We start from the raw sequence: 22,551 nt of genomic DNA on the forward strand, positions 1-22,551 counted from the left end.
ACAACCCAGTCCCTGTGTAAATCAATGTTAAAAGACAGCAGCCAGGGGATGGATAGGCCACGGTTAACCCTTTCTTCTTCTGTCTCATCACCTGCATACGAATTTGGCCCAGGCTGCTGAGCAGGAAAGATCTTATCTTTCTGGCGACTATTGATAGTGCGGCGTAAAATAAATTTAATAGGGTCTTCGTGGTGCCAGGGAAAGGATGGGGAGTAAACGAAGTGCAGAGGTACACTAGTATAGTGTATTTGTTGCTGGACTGATAATCTGCAGGCCGGAACTAATAACCCAGGGGACGCAAATTCAACTCCTCATCATGGGAGAGCTTGAATCCAGTTTTTAAAAACGTATGGAAATAAACTGTTATTAATAAAAGTGCCAATAAAGCTGTTGGTTTGTTGGAAAAACCCAATTGATAAAAATTGGCAAAAGGAGCAAAGGTGATATGAGGAAAAGCCTTTTTAAGCAACGTATGTTTAGGATCTGAAATGCACTGACTGAGAGTGTGGGTGGTGACAGATTTAGTTGTGATTTTCAAAAGAGAATTGAATAACTATATGATGAGAAAAAAAAATTGCAGGGTTTAAGGGGGAAGGTGGGGCAGTGGAACTAGCTGAGTAGCTTTAACAGAGGGCCAGCATGGACATGATGGGCCAAATGGCTTCCTTCCTTGCTGTAACCATTCTATGAATCTACGACTCGCTAATGTCCTTTAGGAAGAGAAACCTGCCATCCTTACCTGGTCTGATATGTGACTGCAGTTTCATACCCATTGATTGACACTTGCCAAATGTTGACCCTTTGCAGTGTCTTAGAAAACCACTTGGTTGTATCGCACAACTTTCCAGCATAGAAGGAGAACCTTCAGTGTACATACTGCAATGGTTCAAGAAGGTGACCACCACCATCTTCTCCATGCAATAAAAGCCAGCCTCGTCAGGAATGCCCATGTCCTCAAACCTTTTTACAAAAACTAAAAGCTAAAGGCACAGAAGCACCCAGAGTGTGCCCACAAAGCGGTACACTCAATATGCGGAATAATGGCTGGCATCAGAAATAGAAATTTCAAACTGCTGCAGCTGATGGTGAGTTGGGGACAAAGTAAGGAAAGTGTCACTTGGCACCTGACCTGCTCTACACTTGACTCAGGAGCTCTGCCTCCCTGACCAAGTCCCTGGTTCAACATAAGGGTACAACATCCTTTGCTAGTTAGTCTTGTCTGATCATTACCCTCTTATACTACCAAAGGTACAAAAACTGCATTCGGCATCGACGAAAGGTTAAGGACCTGCCAGGCAGAGTTGCACACACAAGAGGTCTGATTAGTTTTGTTGTTAAATGGAGTAGTCAGTGTTATTTTAGAAAGGTCATTGAAAATTATTTAGTAACCTGTTTATTTCTAATTATAAGAGTATATTTCTGGACTGTTTTTCTCACTTGTGATAAAAAAAATTAGCACTTTTTTAGAGCAGGAAGGAAAACAGTGATTCTAGTTGGAAAACAATTCTCTCAAAGGAATAAACATCATTCAGGATGGAATCAATCTATTTCCTTGACTTAACCTGACAAAAAAAGAATAATTGTACATTGAATTTTACAGTACAGTATCAGGCCATTCAGCCCAATAGATCTATTCCAGTATTTATTTCTCCACACACCTTCGCCCACCTTCATCTCTCCTATCAAATAATCCTTCTATTCCTTTCTTCCTCATGTACTTACCTAGCTTTCCCATAGATGCATCTATGCTATTCGCCTCAGCCACTTCATGTGGCAGCGAGTTCCACATTCTCACCACTTTCTGAGTAAAAAAAGGTTGCTCCTGAATTCCCAATCTGCATGATACAACATGGCACTGTCTAACCTGAGCTCAGTTGATCATGCTTTATGACCTGGTAGGACGTGTGTTCGAGTCTCATTCCTGGACTTGCACGTAAACTAATTGTCACTGTTGCTATGTTGAGGGTGCATTGGAGTGTGGTCTTTTGGCTGTTCTAGGGGTTTGGAGGCATGTTAAAAACAGTGATTATTACTTGAAAAGGAATAGCACATATTCTGACAAACATTCCTTCCTCAGCAAATGGACATTGCCACAAAATAGATTAACGTTGTTTGTGGGACATTTCTGGTCCACATTTTTGCCACAGTCGCCTACATAGGTGTGTCCATTGCGTTCTGCCTTAGGGCAGTCCTGCCTTGAGTTTCACATGAGATCCTGGAGATTAGCTGAGGGTGTTTCCCGTTGTCTACCTCTGTTTTTATATTCAGAGTTCCTTCTCCAACTGGATTGCAACCAAAACTACGAAGCCCCACTTATTCTTTACAGCAGGGGGCAGCCACACCCATCAGATGCAAGTACCCCTGTTGGATGGCTATCTAGTATTCAGAACTGTTGCTCCAGTCTCCACTGGCCAAGGCTAAGCTCGAACCTTCTGACTCGGAGGTGGGAATACTACTCCTGAGCCAGTGGTCGCTTGCTGGGTGTCAATCCAATATTGAGAGATAATCCTACTGGAACTGCCTGAAGCACGGTTCAAACTCTTGACTTCTGATTCAGGAATTGAAAAACAAGGAACGCTGCACCAAAAAACAATCCCCACTTCTTCCCCTGATCAGCCTAAAGCTGAGATTGCTCTTGCGTGCATAGGCCTGCAAATTGGTGAGGATATCAGTCCTGTGGATGTGATTTCCTTCCTGTCATGATTTGCCAGGTGTTGCCTTCAGAATATTGATGTTGCCCAGGCTTTCAAAAATTACATACATAAAAGGAAAATGTTAGTGAAAACAAGGTTAGTTCAAGTGCAGAAAATGCAAAAAAACATAATGCTTTGGCGAATAGATTGTTTTCAATCGGATTTACTATTTAAAGCAAAGTAGCACCTATTATGTTAACATGATTGGTTATAAAATTACTACTTCTATCCAGTAGCTTATCCTGGATAATTTCCATTATCTTTGACTCTTCCATTGCATTAATTATGTCAAATTAATTAGAATTAGTATCTTCTGACAACTTTATTTTGATTAAAATACTTAATTAATTAAAACTATGATTGGGATATTTTTCTAACCCTTTCATCACACTAATTAGGTTTCCTCATTTTATTTTTGAATAGATCTGTTCCTTCATTGTACACAATCATTGCTTGGTAGTTTGGATAAAACTTTAAAACTATATTTCAGCCATTGTTCTGGCTTTAATTCTTCTTATCTTCCAAACCTTGTGCATGCACAAGCAAAAGGCAGATTATAGTTCAAAGGGAGCAGAGCTGTATTGCACAGGACCATAATTCAGCACAGGAAATGCTGTGAGTAATTTATAACAATGCCATGAAGGCTTATTGTTTAGTGTAAGGATGTGTCAGCACATGCTAATCCATGGGGAGTTGTTGATGATTTTATTCTGTGTTTTGGGTGGGGAGAGTATTTTGTGGATAAGCTGTAATGCACTCATTTTTTGTCCACATCTTTAATAATGACATGTGCCACTGTCGCGCTTATTATAAAGCAAATCCATCATTTTTTTTAATGAAATATTGCTCTCCCCATGCCTCACCCCTCACCTCCCTTCCCCCCTTTCTCTTCCCTTCATACTCTTGGTGCAGCAGCAACAATAACTTGCATTTATATTGCACTTTTAATGTAGAAACTGTCACATATGCATTGTAAACCCATTTTTAGCTATCTAAGAAACGCTTCTGAGTTTGGTATTAGGAAAGCAGCAGTGTAAAACATCTGGTGGCTATTCATGAAGACCTACAGTCTTCATTAACCCTACCAGTGTATACCCTCAATCATCCTCCAACCCAGGACCCTGGTTTCCAAATGCTCCCTCATTCTCACCCACACCCCAATAATTCACTTCCTTACCAATGCTGCTGGATCACAACATCCCATTAATATACGAACAGTATGTTAGGAATAGACCCTAGAGCCTGCTGCTCTTTTAATTAGACCATGGCTGATCTGTTTCAACTCCACTTACCTGCTACACCATTATTAAAAACTAAGGAGGTACTGTTAAAGAAAGCAGCCCTCAAGCTGTATGGACACTTCCCTCTTGCTGCTACCATGCTCTTGGATTTCCATTGTTATATAAAAAGTTAACATCACAGTCCCTGTCGATCGAACCATTTTGAAGTAAAATCTCAGTATGTGTTGTTGCATTGACCATCTGAATCATTGGTGGAAGCTAATGCATTAATTTTGATGCAAGTTTGGACAACATTATTAGTTTGATTTCCTGGCAGTGCACCTCTGTCTACATCAGAAAATTATGGGTTTTTGCTCCACACCATCACTTGAGCACATACAGGTTAATATTACAGAATTGTTAGGGTGCAGAAGGAGGCCATTCGGCCCATCGTGTCTGCACCGGCTCCCCAAATGAGCATTATGACACAGTGTGATTCTCCTGCCTTTTCCCCATAACCCTGCACATTATTTCTATTTAAATCGCCACCCAATGCCTTCTTGAATGCCTCGATTGAACCTGCTTCCATCACACTTCCAGGCAGTGCATTCCAGACCTGAATCACTCGCTGTGTGAAAAAGCTTTTTCTCACATCACATTTCCTTCTTTTGCAAATCACTTTAAATCTGTGCTCTTTCGTTCTTGATCCTTTTACGAGCAGGAATAGTTTCTCCCTATCCACTCTGTCCAGCCCCTTATGATGTTGAACAGCTCTGTCAAATCTCCTCCTAGACTTCTCTTCTCCAAGGAGAACAGTCCCAACATCTCCAATCTACCTTCATAACTGAAGTTTCTTATCCCTGGAACCATTTTTGCACTCTTCTGCACTCTGTCGAATTTGTTCACATCCTTCCTAAAGTGTGGAACCCAGAACTGTACACAGTACTCCAGCTGAGATGCACAATACTCCAGCTGTGATACACAATACTCCATCTGAGATGTACAATACTCCATCTGAGATGTACAATACTCCATCTGAGATGTACAATACTCCATCTGAGATGCACAATACTCCAGCTGCGATACACAATACTCCATCTGAGATGTACAATACTCTATCTGAGATGTACAATACTCCATCTGAGATGTACAATACTCCATCTGAGATGTACAATACTCCAGCTGCGATACACAATACTCCATCTGAGATGCACAATACTCCAGCTGAGATGCACAATGCTTCAGCTGAGATGCACAATACTCCAGTTGAGTACATAATACTCCAGCTGAGATACACAATACTCCAGCTGAGATACACAATACTCCAGCTGAGAGTAACTTTGTGCATTGTCATACTGGGGGAGTGCCTCATCATCAGATCACCATTCTTCAGATGAGGTGTTAAATCAAGGCAGCATCTGCTTAAGTAAATACAAAAAGTCCCAGAAAACTCAGCAGATCTGGCAGCATCTGTGGGGAGAGAAACAGAGTTCACGTTTCAGGTCCAAAATGACTCTCCTTCGGGACAGAATTTTTCTCTCGTAGGGTGGGCGTGTGCCCGACCCAAACGAGCATAAAATGGCACGTGATGACTAAGAGCGAGTGTCCCGACGTCATCGCGCAATATTTAGGTTGGCGGGCACGTGCGGGAGTCAGCAGCGCACCAGCCGCCAATTAAGCGGCCTATTAAGGCCCTTAATCAATTAATTGAATAGAATTTTTTGCTGCCTGTCCAACCGTTTGGTTGGCGGGCGGGCAAAAAGGCTAAGCGGCCTTTGCATTTTTGGCCGAACCTCATCCATGGGCGGGATGAGGTTTCAACCAATGATTTAAAAAAAACTTTTTACACTCCTATTTAACATGTCCCTGCTCATGTGACAGAATCACATCTGGTGGCATGTTTTCATGATTTTAAATATCTTTATTTTTATGGTTAAAAATCTTCAGCTCCCTGAGGCAGCTCTGCGCCTCAGGGAGCTTTTACTGTGTGCACTTGCACACATGCGCGAACTTGCGCCCTCGCCTTCCTCCTGCCCCCACCCCGGCAGCGCGGAGTGCTGCAGCATGTGTTTCACGCTGACTGGCTGTTAATTGGACAGCCAGCGTGAAATCATGGCCAGGGCCTGACCGCAGTCGGCTTCGCAACCGCTCCCAGGCCCACCTGCCACGCCTGCCCGACGAGGGCAAAATTCCGCCCATGCATCTGTTTGTTCAGATAGATACTTAAAATTCCTGGGGCAGAATTTATTGAAATGCAGACAATCCTCCCAGTGCCCAAGGAATGTACAACAAAAAAGCAGAATATTACTTAAATGGAGAATGGCTGCATAATCCTGAGGTGCAGAGGGATCTAGGTGTTCTAGTACATGTGTCACAAAAAGTTAGTGTGCAGGTACAGCAAGTAATTAAGAAGGCTAATGGAATGCTATCCTTTATTACGAGAGAGATTGAACATAAAAGTAAGGATGTTATGCTTCAGTTATACAGGGCATTGGAAAGACCGCACCCTCGAATACTGTGTGCAGTTTTGGTCTCCTTACTTAAGGAAGGATGTAAATGCATTGGAGGTGGTTCAGAGGAGGTTTATTAGATTGATACCTGGAATGAGTGGGTTGTCTTATGAGGAAAGTTTAGACAGACTGGGCTTGTTTCCACTGCAGTTTAGAAGAGTGAGGGGTGATTTGATTGAAGTACACAAGATCCTGAATGGCCTTGACAAGGTGGATGTCGAAAAGATGTTTCCTCTTGTGGGTGAGTCCAGAACTAGGGGGCACTGATTTAAAATTAGGGGCCACCCTTTTAGGACAGAGATGAGGAGAATTTTTTTCTCTCAGAGGGTTGTGTGACTTTGTCACTCTCTGCCTAAGAAGGCAGTGGAGGTGGGGTCATTGAATATTTTTAAGGCAGAGGTAGATTGATTTTTCTGCTCTGAAGAAGAAGAGTCATATGGACTCTAAATGTTAACTCTGTCTTTCTCTCCACAGATGCTGTCAGACCTGCTGAGTTTTTCCAGCATTTTTGTTTTTGTTTCAGATTTCTAGCATCTGCAGTATTTTGCCTTTATATTTATGTAGATAGATTCTTGTTAGGCAAGGAATCAAAAGTTATCGGGGTTAGATGGGAATGTAGAAATCGAAACACAAGAAGATCTGCCATGATCTTATTGAATGGCGGAGCAGGCTTGAGGGACCGAATGGTCCAGTCCTGTTCCTATTTCTTATGTTCTTATTTGTTTCTCTAAACAATAGCACCGATAAACAGACTAACTGGTAGCTTAGTCCATGAGACCTTGTGTGTAAATCGCTGGCATAACTGGTACTGAACTGTAGAGCCATCATTGAAGCACTTGATATTTTTGAGTCTGATAATAAGGTGCAACATAAATGCCGCACTGTCCTTTTACATGAATACTACCTACTATTTAGTAAGTAAATACTCTAATTTTTAAAAATTTGACCCTTGGCTGGTAGCTGTCAAAAATCCATAAATCGTATCACAATTGACAAACAGCTCTGTTTGCAATCTCTACCCAATGTTTTCCATTTAGTGGCCATTTGCAGTTCCCAGTGCTTATAGCCCTTTACACATTTGAAGGTTATGAGTCAGTGTTGTTCACATGAGGGATTGAGTAAGAATATCTGTGTAGTCCTTCTTGTCAAACCATGTAGGTACCCAATGTCCCCTATACCTTGACAGACTGGAGCCAGTATCCTGGATGAAGAAATATTATCTGTGCAATGCAGTACACTGCTCACTTGGAGGAGATTTTTATATATTTATTTAGCCCCTCACGCCTTGCTACCTGGAAGGACTCCATCCCATTCTCCCAGTTCTTCTGCATCCGTCGCATCTGTTCCGATGATGCTACCTGCCAAAACAGCGCTTCTGACATGTCTTCCGTTTTCCTTAACTGAGGGTTTCCCTCCACTGTGGTTGTTGAACTCAGTGTTAAGTCTGGAAGGCTGTAAAGTGCCTAATCAGAAGATGAGGTGCTGTTTCTCCAATTTGCATTGGCTACACTGGGACATTGCAGCCGGCCAAGGATGGACATGTGGGCATGAGAGCAAAATGGTGTGTTGAAATGGAAAGCACCAGGAAGGTCTCCGGGTCATGCTTGCAACCGAGCGAAGGTGTTCTGCAAAGCGGTCACCCAGTCTGCGTTAAGTCTCCCCATTGTAGAGGAGACCACATTGGGAGCAGTGAATACAGGGCCCTGAACAGTGTCTGCCCCATCCCTCGCACCTCTGACCTCACCCCTTCCCTTCCCTCCCACTGTCCTCACTTTTCACCTCACCAGGATTCAAAGGATAATCCTCTGCCACTTCCGCCAACTCCAGCATGATGCCACCTCCAAACACAAGGGGAGGCGATGATATAGTGGTATTTTCATTGGACTAGTACTCCAGAGACCCAAGATAGTACTTTTGGGACCCGGGTTTGAATCCCACCACAGCAGATGGTGAAATTTGAATCCAATTAAAAAATCTGGAATTAAAAGCGTGATGATGACAATGAAACCGTTGCTTATTGTTGCAAAAACTTATCTGGTTCACTAATGTCCTTTCGGGAAGGAATCTGCTGTCCTTACCTGGTCTGGCCTACATGTGACTTCAGACCCACAGCAGTGTGGTTGAAAATGTGGTTGACTCTCAAATGCCTCCTGGACAAGGGCAATTAGGGATAGGCAATAAATGCTGGCCTAGCCAGAGACGCCCCCCCCACCACCCCTGTCAGCATACTGCGGGGACTGTTCCTCCATGAAACCCTGGTCCACTTCTCCATCAACCCTAACTCCTCACCCCCTCCCCATGGCACCTGCCCATGCAATTAACACGTTCTGTTATCTTACCTTTATGCCACTATCGGCACCTTCTTTAGTCTTTAACATTAGCATTAACACTCCCTTTGTCCTGTGTCCATGACATCTTTGCTCCACCCCCTCTTAAACAGTATAAAATCCATCACATGTCTACTTCTCTTTAGTTCTGAAGAAGTCATATGGACTCAGAATGTTAACTCTGTTTCTCTCTCCACAGAATGCTGCCTGTCCTGCTGAGTTTTTCCAGCATTTTCTGTTTTTATTGAATATATTTGTGTTGTTTTTAAGTAAAGTTCATTTTCTTTACATCATAAAGGCTCTCCCTCTAACTAGTGATCCTAATGATGGAAATGTGTGGCTCCAAAGAAAACAGTGGGATGACTTTAGTCGACCTTGCTGAACCACCGAAACCCTGTTACTAGCTGGCAGTGCAGATTTCCATACCATCTCACTGGCACTCCTTGACTGTTCAGCTTGTCTGAAACCACACCCACTGCTGTTTACTAATAGTTCTTTTGAGAGCTCTCTTGGTGACATCATGAGACTGGTGTAACATGGAGAGAAACCAAATTTGAGAGTCTCCACACCAGCAAGAATATTAATACACTTAACCCATTAAGTATGATGAAAGGGGAAGTGTGCTGGTTCCAGGCTTTTGTCAATGGTCTGAGACCAACAGGTTGGGTGTGCATGAAAGTGCCCCAGGCTCATTCATGCCTTCAATTTTCATTCCATCCCCTTTAACTGCCAACTTTGGTTGCATGGATAGCACTCTTTACCATGGAGTTCAAACCCACTCAGAAATATCATTTTTGGCTGTTAAGAAACATGTAAGCTTCAAAAGACGTTCAGCACTGTTGAGTACTGATCTATGGGGCAACATTTTCCCCCTATCAGGGAGGAAGTGTGGGAGCAGGCATGGCCGGGCGGGCAGGCTACCGATCGGAATTTTATGTGGGCGTGCCAATTAAGGCCCGCCCAGCGTGACGTCTGCCAGGAAGCGCTTTGTGCTCCCTGTGCGGGCGGGGGGGCGGGATTCCCTCAGCCGGGAGTGCGCTCTTTCACATACGTGCGCGTAAGAGCGCACAGATCTTTGCCTCAGGGAGGTCGGCACACATTTTAAACTTTAAATAAAGCTGAGAAAAAAATTTCCCTGCCATATCCCCTCATGTGACACTGTCATGTGAGTTGGGACATGTCCATAACTTTTATTTTAAAATATTGTGAGATTTTTAAATCCTCATGAAACCTCATCCCACCCGTGGGTGAGGTTTCATGCTTTTTCAGAAGCCCGCCAGGGCTCCCGGCCTGCCCGCCAACCTTAAGATTGGACAGGCAGGTCCATTAATGACTTCAATTATTTTGTTAATGGCCTTAATAGGCCATTGACAGGTCGGCGGGCGTACCCACCAAACTGAAAGTCTGATTGACGCACTGTGACATCGGGACGCACGCCCGACGTCACCCCGCATCATTTTATGCGTTGGCGAGCGGGCCCCGCCCCTGTTTGCCGGCCGGAAGATTCAGTCCATGGAGTTTTCTTTCAGTGATTTGTACCAGTGGCAAAACACTTGCTTTGTGGCTCACCAGCGATTTTAGCACGTAATCCAGGCTGATGCCACGGTACAGAGGTGCTGTCTTTCAGATGAGGCGCTGCCTAACCTCTCAAATGAACATAAACAATCCACTGACACTATTTGAAAAAGAGCAGGGGAATTCTCCCCTATCTCATGGACAGTGCTTATCTCTTAACCAACATTATCAAAAGAACAGATTAGTTGGTCATGTATCTAGTTGCTATGCTATGTGTGGAACCTTTGATGACAAAATGGCTGACACCTTTCCCTATATTGCAATACTTACTACATTTTGGAAAGGTACTATGAAGCACTTTGTGGGCTGCCCTGAATGCAAGCCCCTTGCTTTTTGTTTTTTGCCTGGCTTGGCTACACAATCCATTCCGGTTTTTGAAAAGCTACTTTCTCATAGAGGGACAGTATGTTGGAATCTCAACAGAATATGCCACTGGTTGATACGATCTGCGTTTTTGGTTTTCAGATCCTAACCTTGTTTGAAGGTGGTACTGAGTAGAGACCAAATACCTTTGCCTTGGGGATGGAAAGAAAATTGAAGGCATAAATCAGCATGGGGAACTTTCTTGCACACCCAATCTGTTGGTCTCAGATCATTGACGAAAGCCTGGAACCAGCTCACTCAACCTGTGACCAGGGATCAGGGTAGTGCAGTGGATGTTGTCTACATGGACTTTAGTAAGGCATTTGACAAGGCCCCACATGGCAGACTGATCAGAAAAGTTAGATCCATGGGATACAGGGGAAGGTGGCGAGTTGGATACAAAATTGGCTCAGTGACAGGAAACAAAGGGTAATGGTCCATGGATGTTTCTGGGAATGGAAAGTGGTTTCCAGTGGTGTTCCACAGGGTTCAGTGTTGGGGCCTTTGCTGTTTGTTGTATATATTAGTGATTTGGACTTAAACGTGGGAGGCAAGATTGGAAAATTTCCAGATGGCTCAAAAATTGGTTGTTGAGTTGATAGTGAAGAAGATAGCTTTTTCTCTAGAATGGTATCAATGGTTTGGTTGAGTAGGTTGAAAAATGGCAATCTGGAAAATTGTGAGGTAATCCATTTGGGGAGGGCAAACAAAACAAGGGAATACTTAATAATTGGGAGGATATTGGGAGGGGCTGAGGAAGTGAGAGACCTTGGAGTGCATGTCCACAGGTCCCTGAAGGTGGACAGGGTGGTCAATAAAGCATATGGAATGCTTTCTTTTATTGGACGAGATATTGAATACAAAAGCAGGAATGTAATGATGGAACTGTATAAAATGCTGGTTGGGCAACAACTGGAACTTTGTGTAAAGTTCTGGTCACTACATTACAGGAAGGACATAATTGGTCTGGGGAAAGTACAGAGGAGGTTTACAAGAATATTGCCAGGACTCGAAAATTGCAGCTATGAGGAAAGATTGGATAGGCTAGGGTTGTTTCCCTTAGAACAGGGGAGGCTGAGGGGTGACCCAGTTGAGGTGTACAAAATTATGAGGGGCCTAGATGGGTAGGCAGGAAAGACTTGTTTTCCCTAGCTGAGGGATCAATTACCAGGGATCATAGATTTAAGGTGATTGGTAGAAGGATTAGAGGGGACATGAGGAAAAACTTTTTCACCCAGAGGGTGGTGGGTGTCTGGAACTCGCTGCCTAATTTGGTGGTTGAGGCTGAAATGCTCAACACATTTAAAAGGTACCTGGATCTGCAACTGCAAGGCCATGGCCCAGGTGCTGGATAGTGAGATTAAAATGAACGGCTAGTCTCTATTTTTTCTTTTTTTGGCCAGCGCAGACATGATGGGCTGATTGGCCTCTTCCTGCACTGTAACTTTTCTATGGCTCTTTGGTTGTATCATGCATATAGTATGGGGTGAAAAAAAGGAATAAGACTTGCCTTTCATAACCACAGGTCATCTCAAAACACTTTACAGTGAATATAGTACTTTTGAAGTGTAGTCACTGTTGTAATGTGGGAAATGCAGTAGCCAATTTGTACACAGCAAGCTCCCACAAACAGAAATGTGGTAATGGTGAGATAATCTGTTCTTTTAGTGCTGTTGATTGAGGGATAAATATTGACAAGATAAGGTAGATAACTTCTTCTTCAAAATTATGCCACCTGAGAGGACAGGTGGGGCCTTGGTTTAACATCTCACCTGAAAGCTCTGACACTGCTGAGCTCCCTCAGTATGGTACTGGATTGTAAACCTTAATTTTTGAGTTCATGTCCTGGATTGGGACTTGAACTTGGAACCTTATGACTCAGAGGCAAAAGTGCTACCAACTGACAATATAAAAATTTCAATAAGCAATAAGTAGAAAGAATTTTTAAAAAGTGCAAACAGAAGAGCAGAAATGGCACAAAGTTTTAAGAACAAATTTGCATTTACCAGTTGAGAACAGAAAACTAGTCATCCATTAGTTGACTCTGAATCAAAGATGAGCAGGAAAATTTAAATGGAGGCCGGGGCTCATATGAGTGTTTTTTGAGTATGTGCTACAAGACGGATGCTTAATAACTTGTACGTAGTTGAATGCATATTTTATTTTCTGTCCTTAATGAGCAGACAGCTTTTTTGTTAGTTAATTAAGTCCTCTCATTCCTGGAACTGTGCTTTGTGTACCTGGTTGCCACAGTAAGACAAGACATTATTTGAGACCCATTATTAATTTTCCCCTTAGCAGCATGGTTGCCCATGTTTGGAGCTCAGTTGAACAGTGCAGTTGGAGCATGGACTTGTGCAGTGGGCTGGTATCCTGTTATGCTGTTGAGGACGGACATTGAGCAGAAGCTGTGTACTTTCCTCGTAAAGTGGAAATATTAGTGGACAGGTTATCATCGATTCACATATGTGCCAACAGCTGACTCAGAATGGTTTAGGGGAGGCTTGGAAAGAGCTTAGAACCTTCCTTATCTTTGATGTACATGAAGAGGCATGAACCAGAGGAAGGAGCAAATAAATTGAAAGCACTCTTCGCAAGTGTTATGGCACAGCCGATGGTAAAAGCTGAGCTGCTCAAATCCCAAAGGGAAACTTGAAACAACTGCCACAACTGTTCTGCAATTTGTATATATTTCAAGATGTGTGCTTTGAATTCAGTAGTAAGAAGACCACCGAGTCTTATAGGTTTCTTACAAAGTTAAATTAAACTTTTATTGAACAAAAGAAAATATGATTTTAAGCACATACATAGGTTTACAAATTACTACCATGATAACCCCAACTCCCCTAGTTAATCTAACTCCCAGTTACACCTCCATTAAGGCAATAATAAAACACATATTTTAAAAGACCCAGGCAAAGTAACACGATACCCTGAATAGTCAAATTCAAAGTGAGTTTTCTTAACTTCAGTCTTAGAGGCTTTTCACACTTGTCAGATCTTAGAATGCCTTCTTTCCTACACAACCTCATCTCCTTTATACAGATTTCCCCTTTGAGGGCAAATTCCTATTGTTTCACCATGTCTATGGACTTTACCTCTCGAATAATAAAAATCTATCATATTACCAATTTTACCAGTAATCTTTGGGAAAGTAAACTCACTGTTTCTTAGCTACTCCTGGCTAGGTGAAACATTTCACCCCCTCTTTTGAATTCAAGCCAGTCTGGTTTATTTAAAAATGCAAATGTTCCCTTTATACCGCACATTCTAAAACTTCTCCCATGTTTACCTATTTAACATTTCAAACCTAGCTTATCTCCTGATATATCAAAGCCTTCAGACCAGCTGTCATTAATTCAATTAAGTTACACACACACACACATACACACACTCAGGCCCCAGTATTACTCTGCAATAAATTCCAATAGCATTATGAAAATTATTATATCTTCCTGACATAAGGCTCTATAAGTTGACAACAAAGAGCACCATGGATAGTTAGCATATGTGTGTATATATAAGAAAGACTTGTCTTTCTATAGCTATTTCTATAGCCTTTCGTAACTTCAGGGTAGCCATTGAACCTACAACTCCCTGACTCAAGAGATGAAAGAGCTTACCCATTGAACCCCAGCTGACATATGCAGATTCTTTATTTGCTTGTAATAACCTTGTAATGCTCAGTGAATCTTTAAAGTCAGCCTATTCTCTGGTGTTTAAACCTGTTTTTATTCAGAACTATATTGAAAGTCTGAACATGTTGCTCCTTTGACCATCCCTGCGCCTTACTTCTACTTCAGGTGATCTCCTTCATCAATTCCTCCTGATCCTACTTTTTGCTTCCAGTTCTAATGTGCTTTCAGTTCTCTTCCTCCCTGGTTTTGCCAACTTCTTCCCTCCTGATTTGCCTCCTTGATAACATTGTAATGTTATTCTTGTGTTTCTCTATGGGAGAAGGAGAGACTTAGGTGGAGTCAGGAGATGGAACGATCTCTGCCTTCTCGTGTGAATCTAGCCTGTTCTCTATTCGGCATAGGCACTTGAGAAGGGGTCTTCGAAGGATGGGAGAAGGAGGCAAACAACGCTAGGTAATGTAGCATTTCAGGGATAGACTGGGAGAAGGAAAGGAAGATTGGCTACTGAGCTGTGTTAGAATTTCGTTTACTTTTTTGTTGATTTTTAAGCAGTTCCCCGTGAGCTTACAGACTTCCTTGGAATACTATTAGCAAAGCTTAAATAGATAGCTGCAACAGGAAGCAAAGCCAAACATGCATGTGAGGTGTAAGATGAACTATGTTTGTGGGATTGCATAAAAGCAGAAAATACTGGAAGTACCAGGATCAGTCAACTTCTGAAAGATCAAGTAAGATTAGGGCTTTGGCTGACACCCTTCACCAGAACTGGTATCATTGGTGAGGATTTAATCAGCAAAAAGGAGATCAGGGTGGTACTTCAGGTTCAGAGTGTTGATATTGGATTTTTAAGTTGCAGGAAAAAAAGCTGAATGTGCTCTGTTTGATACAAGTACCATCACAGTCATGCTCATTATGGTAGTCAGGGACAGAGGAAAACCCCGGGGCTGTTGAAGTTGACATTTGAAGTTGACATTCAGATCATAGGATTGCGGAGTGCAGAGGAAGAAAATCAGATGCTGTCTATTCTTAATGCAAGATTGCTTGATTCAATTTTGTCTGAAGTTTGAGCTGAACTTGACTGGTGCAGAGGGAGAATTTGGAGTGAGACTAGAACGGTGGCGGTGGGGGAGGGATTTGAAGTGACAAATCTGGGCGAGATTTAGGATTACACTGATGAGCAGGAACAGAGATGTCCAATTAACCAGTCATCTAATCTACCTTTGATCTCTATGTAGAGGAAACTGCTCCATTCACCCTGAGTATGATATACCGGATTGGAATGATACATGAAGTCCTAATTCATATGAAACAAGGGGTCTCCCTCATAAATTTGATTTGTTTTTTAAACTGATTGATCTCCTTTGCAATTCTGGCATTTGTTGTTTTTATTTCAGATTTTCAGAGTTCATGTTTCCCCATCTGACATCATCGGTTTAACTGCAACATACAAATAAAATGCTGATTATATTTTCAGTGTTGTAGCTCAAGGTGGTGGTTTTCTGTGCTGGAGATCATGGTGCAGTATCTGTATCATGTTAAATATTGTGTGTTATGCCCCAAGTTCAAATTCAGAAGCTCCAATTGCTCCCTGCTTTGTTTAAGTTGGATGGTGTACTGGGCTAGGCGCCATTGTTTCATCTTTGGGTCTTGGATTTGAGTCTAGGCTAGATTGATAGAAGTCTGCTGTCTGATGGCTGCTAAGGGACTTACATAAAGTAGGTCTTAATGTAATTTCTTGCAGGCATGGGCCTGAAATCACTTGGCACCCTTGCATAGCTTAGCTGAAGCGGGGATTGCAAAAAATTGTCATAGTGGTTTGGAAGGGTGTGTTTTGCTGAGGTTGCGGCTCAGCAACATTGTAGGATAGAAAGAAGGAACCTCATCTGAGCTTCTTGTCAAATCTGACATGGGAGTGTTTGATGGGACGGTGCAGAGGAAGCTTTATGCTGTATCTGAACTGCTCAGAAACAACTGTAAGTGTTTGACAGTACAGAAGGAGATTTCCATATCTTTAAACCTTGTTGTCACTGTTCTGGAAATGTTTGATAGAACAGTGTACGCTACATTTTAATGCATGCATTGGAGGCCGCTCCTTCAGTATGTGGGCCCAAAGTCCTGAAAGCCTCTTTCCCCCTCTATCTTTCTATTATCTTTTAAGTTGTTCTTTAAAACCTACCTTTTCGGTCACCTAATATATTATCCTGTGACTTGCTGTCAAAATTTTTAATAGTGCTAATAGGGGTGCAGGAACAGAGGGACTTAGGGGTATGTGTGCATCAATCTTTGAAGACAGCAGGGCATGTTCAGAAAGTGGTTAATAAGGCATGTAGGCTTTAGAAATAGGGAAATTTAGAAATAACATTAAAAAGCAAGGAAGTTATGGTCCGGCCTCAACTGGAATATTGTGTCCAATTTTGGGCACCATTCTTTTGGAAGGATGTGAAGGCGTTAGGAGATGGCTTCAGGGATGAGGGAATTGACTTACGAAGATAGATTGGAGAAACTGGAGCTGCTCTTTTTAGAGAACAGATGATTGAGAGGAGATTTGATAGAGGTGTTCAAAATCATGAGTGGTCTGGACAGAGTAGGTAGAGAGAAATTGTTCCCATTGGTGGAGGGGTTGAGACCAGAAGACACCAATTTAAGGTGATTGGCAAAATAGCCACAGTCAACTATGAGGGCTTATGATCTGGAATGAAGTGCTTGAGAGTGAGGTGGAGACAGATTCAATGGTGGCTTTCAAAGAGAATTGGATAATTATCTAAAGAGAAAAATTTGCAGGGTTATGGTGAAAAGGCAGGTGAGTGGAACTAGGTGAGTTGCTCTTACAGAGAGATGGCATAGACACAATGGGCTGAATGGTCTCCTTCTTTGTTGTAACTATTCTGTGATTTTATGAGCGTTCCTGTGAAACACCTTGGAGTGATTTACTTACATTAAAGGCAATAAGTGATATAAGCGCAAGCTGTTGTCATCTAACCCATGGTGTACCTGACCCGGGAGTGGCTGATGCAGACACTGGATGACAATTTGGGAAGGCCCTTATCCTTTACCAATATGAACACAAAATTCATTCATAAAATGTTTTGAAAAACAGACAGCAACAATACTCCTGTTTCTAACTTAATGCAGGAGCCCTTCTGGGATGTGGAAAGCCTGTGAAATTTGTCCTTTAATGGTCAAAGGGATGAACGGTATCATATTCTGTGTAGCAAAGCTTTTGTCTGTTCTTTAGCTGATGCTGCATAACCAGGCAAGACAATTGACTGAAATGAAGAATTTTAAATGAAAATGCGATCATAGGGATGTAATTACAGAGGTTTATAGGAAGGTGCTTTAACATTTTCTGAAGTTTTCAGCAAATTCAGGAATAATAGCTATGTGCAGCGTTGGTTGTGTGAACAAGGTCAGTTGAACGTGGATTTCAGTATTGAACACAGCAAAAGGTCCTCTGCGATCACCCACGGTCTTCGAAACCTATTGTATCAAGAAGGTCGAATGCAGGCTTCAATGACAAAAGTAATTAAGTCCCTCCGTGATATCCTCAAGTCCCAAAGCTTACTCCAAGGCTACAGAAAGGTTTTTTACAACCGGTGCTGTTTTGTATATCAAGGATGTGCCTTGCTGTGAAAACTTCAATAAAAGGTGAAAAGAGATGTCCTTAAAATTTACACAGGCCTTCCCTTTTGTTCTTTTCTCCCTCACCATGCCCCCTTGCCCCCAACCACCACCGCCTTTCCCCCACTCTGTACTGGCCTAAAACCTAGTCCTTGTTTGGGCAGATTGTCTAGGGACGTACTTTTTCTAATTTGTGTTCACCATTTTCCAGTCCCTCTCCTTAAGGTGCAACATTACTCCTGGAGCATGGTCCCACAGCAGCAAACTGTCCACGTCTATCTCTCCCAAAGATTATGTACACAAAGAAAAGTGGCAAGTTGTTCTATAATGCTGGTAGTATTCTAAGTCGCAATGTCACATCCACCCATTATTTTAGTCCTGCTCCTGGTCTGGTAACACCCCAATTTTAAAATTTTCATCCTTGTTTTCAAATCCCTCCATGACCTCCCTATCTCTGTAACCTCCTGCAGCCTTAGAACCCTCCAAGACCTCTGGTCCTCCAATTCTGGCTTCTTGTGCATCCCCAATTTTCATCACTCCACCATTAATAGCTGTGGCTTCATCTTCCGAGACTCTTGCCTCTGGAATTTCCTCCCTAAACCTCTCCACCTCTTTACCTCTCTCTTGTCCTACAAGATGCTCCAAAACCCCACCTTTTTGCCCAAGCCTTTGGTTGTGTGTCCTAATATCACCTTATGTGGCTAGAAGACATATTCTGATTGATAACCTTCCTGTGAATGCACAGGGAGGTTTTGCTACGTTAAATGTACTAGGTCAATGCAAGTCATGGGAGAAGGCCAGTCCAGACTGCTATTGCCTTCCTCCCAAATTGCAAGTGCAAGTACACATGTACATCCAGGAGCAGTCAGTGAATAGCAATGAGGTATATTAACTCTGTTTTTTTTTGTTTCCTCTCTTCCCCTGGGTCACAGAGTCACAGACTATTTGTATTTCCCCTGCTGCCTGTGTGCCAAGGTCGACCAACTCCAGTCAGGCAGGAGTTCACATTTTGAGGCCTTCTAATTCATATGGTTTAGTTCCACATTGGGTGTAAATTTACTAACTGAACCATTCAAATGTATTAATCGTCCTTTATCTTCATTCACTGGCAATTCTGATTCTTCTGCTGCTACATATTATCATTGTTCATTGTGGAGAGGGCTGTGCATGAATTATACGAACGGTTTGCTGTCTCTTTAAATTCATTAATCTGCTGGGATTTGCACTTCATTTACTGTACCCCAAATTGTATTTAAGTTTCATAAGAATACTGTATGTGACTAATGCACATTTGATTCGGAATTATTTATTTCTGAGCAGCTCTCATTTCACGCCTCAGCGAACTGAATGTTATATTAGTGTAAAATTTTAGCGCAAGCTGCCTCATCATCAGTAGAAATTCACCCAATGAAGTGTGAAGCTGTAAAACTTTATGTGAAATGAATGACAACATGACTGGTGTGCAAATGAAGATAAACTCCTGTATCTGAAAATTATACAGGTGTATGTGAAAGCTGTGGCTTCAGTATACAGCATGTGAAACTCTTGCAGTTTTCTTTATTACTCACCAATCCCATTGACATGCCAGGCTATTGCTGCATTTAGATAAAAGCAAAATACTGCAGAATGCTGGAAATCTGAAACAAAAACAAAAATTGCTGGAAAAACTCAGCGGGCCTGACAGCATCTGTGGAGAGAAAGACAGAGTTAACGTTTCAAGTCTGTATGACCCTTCTTCAGAACTAAAGAGAAGTAGAAATGTGGTGAAATATATACTGTTTAAGGGGGGTGGGACTGGTGAAGCTGGATAGAAGGCCAGTGATAGGTGGAGGCAAAGGAGAGATTGCAAAAGATGTGTTAAACAAAAGGTCGAAGGGGTGTTGACGGTGGTGATACAGGCTAAAGGAGGTGCTAATGGTGACATTAAGAGTAGGAAGCAGGATAAGCAAGTGACAGATGGACCTAGTGGGAGTGGGATGGGGGGAGGAGGCGATGTGGGAAAAAAGGTCAAAATAGGCTATAAGGTGGGGATAAAACAATGAATGGAAATAAATTTAAAAAATAATAACAGAAATAGATGGGGAAAAAATATATATATATATATATAAAAATAAATATTGAAGAAAGGCATCAAAAAGGGATGAGGATGGAGGAGAGAGTTCATGATCTGAAGTTGTTGAACTCAATATTCAGTCCGGAAGGCTGTAAAGTGCCTAATCGGAAGATGAGGTGCTGTTCCTCCAGTTTGCGTTGAGCTTCACTGGAACATTGCAGCAGGCCAAGGACGGACATGTGGGCATGAGAGCAGGGTGTTGTGTTGAAATGGCAAGTGACATGCTTGCAGACAGACCGAAGGTAAAGTGGTCACCCAGTCTGCGTTTGGTCTCTCTAATGTAGAGGAGACTGCATTGGGAGCAGCGAATGCAGTAGACCAAATGGAGGGAAGTGCAAGTGAAGCGCTGCTTCTCTTGAAAGGAGCGTTTGGGCCCTTTGATGGTGAGGACAGTAAAGGCGCAGGTGTTGCACCTTCTGCGATTGCACGGGAAGGTGCCGTGGGAGGGGGTTGAGGTGTAGGGAGTGATGGAGGAGTGGACCAGGGTGTCCCTGAGGGAACACATCTTCCCTTCACCCCCCTTGTCGGCATTCCGTGGGGACCGTTCCCTCTGGGACACCCTGGCCCACTCCTCCATCACCCCCTACATCTCAACCCCCTCCCACAGCACCTTCCCATGCAATCGCAGAAGATGCAACACCTGCCCCTTTACTTCCCCCCTCCTCACCATCCAAGGGCCCAAACACTCTTTTCAAGCGAAGCAGCGCCTCATTTGCACTTCCCTCAATTTAGTCTACTGCATTCGCTGCTCCCAATGCGGTCTCCTCTACATTGGAGAGACCAAACGCAGACTGGGTGACCGCTTTGCAGAATACCTTCGGTCTGTCCACAAGCATGACCCTGTCGCTTGCCATTTCAACACGTCACCCTGCTCTCATGCCCACATGTCCGTCCTTGGACTGCTGTAATGTTCCAGTGAAGCTCAACGCAAACTGGAGGAACAGCACCTCATCTTCCGATTAGGCACTTTACAGCCTTCCGGACTTAATATTGAGTTCAACAGCTTCAGATCATGAACTCTCTCCTCCATCCTCACCCCTCTTTTCAATATTTATTTTTAAATTTTTATATATATATTTTTCCCACCTATTTCTATTATCATTTAAAAAATTTATTTCCATTCATTGTTTTATCCCCACCTTTTAGCCTATTTTGACCTTTTTCCCACACCGTCTCCTCCCCCCACCCCACCCCCACTAGGGCCTCTGTCACTTGCTCATTCCGCTTTCTACTCTTAATGTCACCATTACCACCTCCTTTAGCCAGTATCACCACCGTCAACACCCCTTCGACCTTTTGTTTATGACATCTTTTGCAATCCCTTCTTTGCCTCCACCTATCACTGGCCTTCTATCCAGCTTCACCTGTCCCAACCCCCTTAAACAGTATATATTTCACCACATTTTTACTTCTCTTTAGTTCTGAAGAAGAGTCATACGGACTCGAAATGCTAACTCTGACTTTCTCTCCACAGATGCTGTCAGACCTGCTGAGTTTTTCCAGCAATTTTTGTTTTTATTGCTGCATTTAATTGTTTTTTAAATGCTTATGGTGTTGTTGCCTGGATTACTTTACCTGAAAGACTGTTCCAAGTGTTAACTACTCTCCGCATAAGGAACTATCTGATCTCAGTCTTAAAGTTGCCTGTGATTAATTTGAAGCTGTGCACTTTTGTCCTATTCCCACAATTTAGTTTGAAGTAGTATTCTGGTTTAAAGTTTTCCCTTTCTTTAATACCTTCCTTGTATTCCTCGATAATATCATTTTGGGCATCTCCATTCCATGTTGAAAAGGCCATGTATTTCCACTCTTTCATGGTGCATGAGGCTGGAGATTAGCCTCATTACTCTTCTCCGCACTGTCTCTAGCACGTAACTGCCTTCTTTGCTTCTCAGTACCCAGCATGAGATGCAGTACTGAAAGACCAGAAAGAAAGCCTTAGGTTCGATTTTGGGTCTGTGTTGAGTTAGCTAACCCCAGCCAGGTCAACAGGGGACGGTGTGGGATAAAAGATCAAAATAGGCTGAAAGGTGGGGATAAAACAATGAATGGAAATAAGTTTAAAAAACAATAATAGAAATAGGTGGGAAAAAAATATATATATATAAAAATTAAAAAATAAATATTGAAGAAAGAGGATCAAAAAGGGGTGAGGATGGAGGGGAGAGTTCATGATCTGAAGTTGTTGAACTCAACATTAAGTCCGGAAGGCTGTAAAGTGCCCAATCGGAAAATGAGGTACTGTTCCTCCAGCTTGCGTTAATTTCACTGGAACATTGCAGCAGGCCAAGGATGAACATGTGGGCCTGAGAGCAGGGTGGTGTGTTGAAATGGCAAGCGACAGTTTGCCCTCAGCACCTCAGGCTCAGCTGCAATTGTCCCGTTTCATGGTTAAATGGCCTGTTGCCATCCTCTTGCATTAGGAGTAGCCACCAGGCCAGGGCATCAAAGGCGAATTGGCACCCATGGAACAGAAGTCCAACAAACATTGTGA

General features: G+C 42.7%; 1 protein-coding gene across 1 annotated transcript in view; it reads left to right on the top strand.

The window, feature by feature from the left end:
* The window catches only part of LOC144681500 (MICOS complex subunit mic25-like), a 436,962-nt gene that overhangs the window by 84,641 nt on the left and 329,770 nt on the right, over positions 1 to 22,551 (top strand). The gene's annotated exons all lie outside the window — the stretch shown is intronic.

Source organism: Cetorhinus maximus, chromosome 6 (genome assembly GCF_964194155.1).
Source record: "Cetorhinus maximus chromosome 6, sCetMax3.hap1.1, whole genome shotgun sequence".
NCBI lineage: Eukaryota > Metazoa > Chordata > Chondrichthyes > Lamniformes > Cetorhinidae > Cetorhinus > Cetorhinus maximus.